General features: G+C 41.6%; 1 long non-coding RNA gene across 1 annotated transcript; it reads right to left on the minus strand.

Annotated features, from left to right (window-relative positions):
* Positions 1-3,720: 3,720 nt before the first annotated feature.
* LOC119295168 lies at positions 3,721-5,939 on the minus strand. The gene is made up of 3 exons (XR_005143796.1): positions 5,403-5,939; positions 4,473-5,071; positions 3,721-4,200 (listed from the first exon to the last, which is right to left on the minus strand). It is a non-coding gene; the product is annotated as an uncharacterized LOC119295168 (long non-coding RNA).
* Positions 5,940-6,911: the final 972 nt, after the last annotated feature.

Raw genomic sequence — 6,911 nt, forward strand, 5'->3', positions numbered from 1 at the left:
AATGGCAAGGTAGTAAGACATTGTGTCTTTTGTCAACACAATGAGTCTATTATACACTTATTTTCTGAGTGTAAGTTCGCTCGTGCAGTATGGGCCATAGTTTAAGTAGCTTCAAATCTATGCCCCATATGTACTGCACGACAGCTGCCTTATACTGGCCATTGCGGCTTATCAGGAATGATGCCATTTTTAATAATAAATGTGTTTCTTCTCCCGTGCAGATTATTCATGCATGTACGTGATGGCTCTGTACTTGGTCTATCCCACAGAAGTCAGAGGACATAGATCTTTTTTATGATGTCATCTACACGGAGCATATGGATGTCGGTGTAATCTTCGTATAGGATCTGCTCACCATAGGCTGGATTGATTTATTTTTGCTGCAAAACAATGTTTATATTTCAGTCGTTTGGACTTGTTGGTTGTGTGCATCATGTTATGCGGAGACCGGACATTCTTTAGATGCGGTTATATCACCTTGATATAAATCAATTCAATGAAATGTCTTTTATCGGAAAACGACCAGAGCAAAATATCATATTTGAATATCTCCTGGATATAAGAAAAAAAATGGCGGCACCACATACTTTATCAGCTACAAATTGATTAAAAGCCGGAATAAAAGTGCCCCTTTTCTTTTCTATGGCTTTCACGTCCTCTGGAAAGTGTAGATTGAGAGTGAATTGGCAGCCCCTTGTGCACCGTTCCATCCATCTACGGCCCCATAGCCAACTTGTGTTTTGGATGCCATGCCCCTACAACAAGATCGATCGCATCCCCAGCGGCCAGCGCCATCGACCGCGGCTCCTTTTGTTTTTGTCCTGACGGCGGCGGCGTGGCAGCGATAGACTTTGACTGGTGCCCCTGCCTTTATTGTGGCCGTCATAAGGCGGGCAGACAGGCGGGATAAGAAGGCGACGTCGCCTTCCGACTTCTCGTTAGATTTTCGGACGGGCGGACGGACGGCCGGCACTGGTGATCACGCGGAAATTCCACGAGAGGAACGTCGGGAAAGGGGGCTACTCGAGTTTGCCGTTGCTGTCCTGGAGGAGGTGTGTGCACGCTGGGTCGCGTCAGACGTCAAACTTGCCGACTAGACTTTACCGGTTTTCGTCCTGGGCCGCGTCAGTCAGGTCATCGCCGTAGGCGGTGCGGTGCACAAGTTCAGACGTGTCTGAGTTCCATAGAGACTTCTCCCCTTGGATGCAAAGTGTTATCACTCGTACTCTCGTAGTAGTGAGGTCTGATCTCTCAGAGTAGTGAGGTCTGATCGTCCAGTTGGCAAGGCGCGGGAGTTCGCAGCTAGCCCACCAAAATTCAAATCTCAACTTGAGCGTTTGATGCTCATGAAGTTTTCTTTATAAAAAAAAATGCCAACATGCTAGTCTAACTTAGGTTGGTCTTTTTTTTTCTCAGAGTAAGCTAGGCGCTGCCTAGCTGATGAGACTAAACCAAACACGAGCAGTTTAGGTACGTTTTTTTTCTGTTTAATATCGTCTTAAGATTTTACAAGGTCACTGTAGGCGTTTCGTAGTCGACAAAAACGTCTCCTCTCACTGAACGCGCATCACCGGGAATCTTCAAATAAATTCAGGATAAATGCGAGTATCAGGAGTTGAACTCTGGTAGGCTGAAATACCACTATTCACCTAACCATCCAACACATGTTGGTTCACTTATTAATCATACATTGGGAATACTGTTGTCGCCAAAAATAAATAACCCAACCTTTCAAAAATAAAGTAAGGAGTAGTACACCTCAGATATTGGAGAGCGGTAGAAAAAACATCAGGAAAAAAGGTTCAGGAAGGTTCCAATAACCGGTAGAAACAGAGCACTAGGCTACGCTAAAATGGGCCAACCCACCTGAGCGCTCCAATCAATTGGCCTCCCATGGCGCACCGTAGCAACTCAGCTATTGTAGCCAGTCATCTATTGTAGCGAGTCCTATTGTTAGGGAGATAACTGATAGAATCAAGAATTTTAAGATTTGTTCTTTTAGTTTTCTGAAGGTAGCGACTTGAATTATGAGGCTCATTGTCTAACTAAGTATGCGTTTTTGCTTGACCAGGGTCGCCACATGTGGCTTGCTTTTTCGCTGGACCTGTCCTGTATAACCCTGAACATTGATGAATAAAGCTTATCATAATTAAAGAAAAAACAACTATATCGAGTCGACAGCTGTAGTGGCCCTTTTTCCATTAGTTTTTTTAAATGTTTTTTTTAATATGTAACCATTTTATAAAAATTTTGTGTTTTATAAAGGTAAACATTTCATGAAAATATGAACATTTTTTTCAAAACAATCTGAACATTTTGGAAAACGCAATCATTATTTTCAAATTTGAAAACATTTTTTATAAAATACACAAAGAATTTTTGAAATTTATATATTTTTGGGAAAGTTGTTTTTAAAATTCTATTTATTATTACAATATATGAACAATTTTTGAAAAAGCAAATAGTTTATTCATTTTTAGCATCTCTAAGATTATGATCTTTTTTAGTCCAAACATTTTTTAAATCTAGCCGTTTTTAAAAATGAACAATTTTTAAAAAGATAAAGGAAAAAGGAACTGAAAAGAAATGAAAAAAATGTGAACAACAAAGCGTAAAGAAAACCAACAGAAAAAGAGAAAATCAAAATGAGTCCATCTAGAAGGTTCCTAAAACCAGATCTAGAATCTTCACAAAACTAGTAGAGCTATACAACTTACTATTTCTTCAATTCATGAACTTCTTCAAAATCCATGAACTTTTTTTCAAATTCGTGATTATTCTCGAAAATTGTTGAACACTTTTTTTTTTCAAGTGCATAAAGTTTTTTTCAAAATCAAATGAACTATTTTTCAAAATTGATGAACATTTGTCAAAATCTTTGAACTTTTTACAAATTTGTGAACTTTTTTTCAAAATCATTAAACTTTTTTGAAAAAACCAATGAACTTTTTTTCAAATTTGTTAACTTTTTATTCAAAACTGATGAACTATTCCAAAATCAATGATTTGAACTTTTTAAAAGTTTGTGAACATTTTTTCAAAATCCATGGATATTTTTTAATTCACGAATGTTTCGGTTCTTTTTTAGTTTTTTTTTAAATCGTATTTCCAAAAGTCAACTTTGGGCGCTAGATGGGTTGGCCCATTCCTGGAGGCTAGTGGGCGCTAGATCTCCTAGCTGGTGTATAAGGCGCCGACTAGGAGATGCGCCGGCTAGGAGCTCCCAAATAGTCAACATTTTAACACTGAATGTGTTTCATAGGAATCACCGCCATATTGGAATCTTTATATCACACTAGTAAGCTTGCACGTGCAACGCACGTCTCCATTATAAACACAAAAATCATTAGATTTTTTTGTTCAGATTTAAATTATATTGTATAGTAATACTCTATATGTACAACTAATCGACATGGAAAAAACATCAGAAATGATTATCTTTTCAGGATGGTCAGGTTGGAATAGAAAGCACTATCAACAAACTAAAAGAAAGTCATGTTCTCAAGTCAGGTTCAGTGCAGACATTGTTAACAAAACTATTGCAATTAGTACCGGGTAAAACTTCAGAGAATCTTTCAATTGTAAGTGTGCACATACATCGCACACCATGTGATGGCGTAAGTGCTTCCTTTTTTCTGGAGCAAGTGCTTCTGATGTCAAGGAAAGTATACACAACCAAGTTAGGCCTGATGTATTTATGGTTTCATAGAGATATGCCCATACACTTGTTTTCGTCATTAAACACATCAACTACACAGTGTAGCAATGGAAATTACAACAAGTTGATGCATTTCTTAATTTGACGTTAACAAAAAAAATTCAAACATTCTTAAGCCAGCCAGCTATGAACAAAAAATGGTCCAAGACAAATTAACAAAATTTTGTCTCTCCACAGAAAATGGAAGTGTAAATTATGGCACGAAATAAGATGGTGCAACCAACAAACTGGTACTTACAGGTGATTGCTATGTACAAAGGCATGGATCACAGTTCACATCTCCATAATAGCATTTTGGCACATCGTTGACTTTTTTATTTAGTGTAATATTTTCCTTCCCAAATATGAACTTCGATTCCTCGTTATTCTGTGATTCCTCATCGTCCCGCTTGCACTTCCACATGAGCGCCTCACGATAATGAAGGTATTGGATATCGGCGACCATGTGAAGCCCCCTCGTGAGCTAGATGTTCTCCTTCACCCTAGTAGCAACATTCATGTTACATCGTCAGCTAAAATAATAAAAATGTGATAAGCGCTGCAACTTTTCAATCTGAAGATCTATGAGCAATGTTTCAAAATTAAGATCAATGACGGCGGAGAATATTCATATGCTCCAAATTATATGTCTTGTGTTCCTACAGACCTAAAGTACAAGCCATGCTACTATCTTCCTCTAGACAAGCATCATTTCTGAACCTTTAGTGACATGAAAAGTCTGACAGAAAGCTTAATAAATGGAATTTCATTGTACCTATTTTTTTATAACTTGCCAAACCTCAATGGATAGGGATCATAGAACTGCAGTCCAATTATACCGAACATACATCCCTATAACCATTTATTTCATTGACTAAAAATCTGCAAAAAAAAGCAGCAAAACATGCATTCTTGCTCATGCAACTTAGTCGGGCAACCATATATAGAGTTAATTGCTGAAAATATTTGTAGAACCTTATTCGACGAATACCGACAACTTGAGCCAATTAAATCACATATGACAATACAAAATATGATGAAATCGATTCGTATGTAACCTATCAATGAGTGAAGATAAAATCAAGAGCAAACTGACTTCAGGTAACCAATGAGAACATATGCCCTTGAAATAAAGTCGCTGAACTGTTACTTCGAGCGGAAAAAGAACCATCTTTTATGATTAAAATCCCCCACCCGGAGCTCCTTTGGTAACTTCCGAATCAGTTAACCTTTATAACAAGTTAACAACTAAGTCAGAATAAGAAAATTATACAAGAGATGCATCAATTAGTACCACGTTGCGTCGATCACTTGTTTCTGGGAATATTACCACAAACATCATGTGCTCACAGCATCCACAGTACAGACCAGACCCTGAGAGCAGTTCGAGAATCAATAATGGAGAATAAGAAGTATGATGAAAAAAACTGTTCAGTAAGCTCTTGTGACAAATTTCTACAACAGCTGAATCACAATCCTGCACATTCCACCTCCACACTCTGCTAGAATCTTGATCAGGGAGAGAAAAATAATATAAATTCGAAGCATACAAAGAACAACACCAAAGCAGCGCTTCGAATCTGTAAGCTAACCCCCAAAGTACCCCCCCAAGTAGTGCAATCGGTGCACCCAAGTGTTGATTACAGCGTTAACATCCAGATCTATATGCATGCAAATAATCGCAACATGGATAAATGAATATTACCTATGGTCCTATTGGATCTGCACTTTTTAAGAAAAAAACGTGTTGTGGCGGATGCCTCAGCTCAAGCCGGTTCGCGCGGCGACGGCGGGCTCACATGGCAACGGCCTCAGCGGAGGCGGGCTTGGGGCGACGGCGGGCAGGCTCCCGTGGTGCAGCGGCCGCGGGTTCGCATGGCGGAGTCCTCAGCGGAAGCCGGTTCTCGCGGGGACGGCAGGCTCACATGGAAACAGCCTCAGCAGAGGCGGGCTTGGGGTGACGGCGGGCAGGCTCCCGTGCCGGCGGCGGGCTCGCGTGTAGGTGTAGGGCGGCCGTGATGTTGCGGGGAATCAGCGTGCAGGAGGACAATCAGATCTCGAACAGGGGAGAGGACAAGATGATCGTGGAGGAGGTGACGGAGGAGCTTCCGCCTACTCGACGGCAAGGTACAGGGAGGAGATGGGGCTGCCGGGCGTCGTGCGGTGTGGTGGCGGCGCAAGAAAGGAAGGCATCGGGGCTGCAGGCGAAGGAAGGTGAGGGCGGCCAGTTTCTATTTTTTTCTGCGATGATCGCGCGATGGAAGGGGTCGCGGACGCGGTGACTTTCAGCCAGGTGGAGTACAGTCAGCCTAGGTAAATTGCTAAATGTATCCCAGATCGTGATTAGATTAATGATGACTGTTAGATTGAGTCGTCTGGGCTTAATCCTATGATGGTAATGTGTCCACGGATGTTTGTTTGGGTGCGCATAGAAAAGATAATGTTTGATTGTTTATTAGTAGTAGAGATAGAGAAGTAGAGATATGGAGTGCGCTTCAGATGGATATGGAGACTGCCGAGACAAAGCACAAATACATAATCATCATAATAGTTGCCTCCATATTTTGTTTTCGTGAGGAACCCGACTACGAGTGGCATGAAGACATCTTCTTTACCCACCTCAATAATGGAAGTTTTAAAGTAGGATTTCAACATGGATTTACAAAATAGATTTCTAGAAGGACTATAAAATAGATTCCAACTATTTTAACTACAGACTCCTCCTCTTGAAGTAACTTTGCCAGCGGGGGAGACTCCGGCTGTCTCGACTTCTACCGCCACACGATCAATGAACGACTATGTGTCCTGGATGTGGGATACGACAAAACTTTTGAAGGCCCGCGTGAGCGTGACTTTCATTCTGTGCAGGCAATCATCGATATGCCGTCAAAGTACTCGAGGGCGGCGGGGAGGCGGCGCGGCTGATGGGCGATTCAGCCTTACGACTCGCGTCGTCTTTGGCCCACTTGAAGAAGCTCTACACCCTCTCCCAGGACCCTCTCTCGACGCATTCCTATTTAGTCTCGCCGGGGAAAGGTCCGTGGGTAGGGCATGGCCGCACCAATGTGGTAATGGGAAAGAGAGGGTGCAAGGCGCCAACCGATGAAGTGGTCGATGTGGGTGAGTGTGCCTAGACGAGGATGTGCAAGGGGGTGAATGTGGTTGCATCCCCAAAGGTGGGAAATGGGGGTTTACATAACCGCAAATGGGCATG

Source organism: Triticum dicoccoides, chromosome 4B (assembly GCF_002162155.2).
Source record: "Triticum dicoccoides isolate Atlit2015 ecotype Zavitan chromosome 4B, WEW_v2.0, whole genome shotgun sequence".
In the NCBI taxonomy this organism is placed as follows: domain Eukaryota; kingdom Viridiplantae; phylum Streptophyta; class Magnoliopsida; order Poales; family Poaceae; genus Triticum; species Triticum dicoccoides.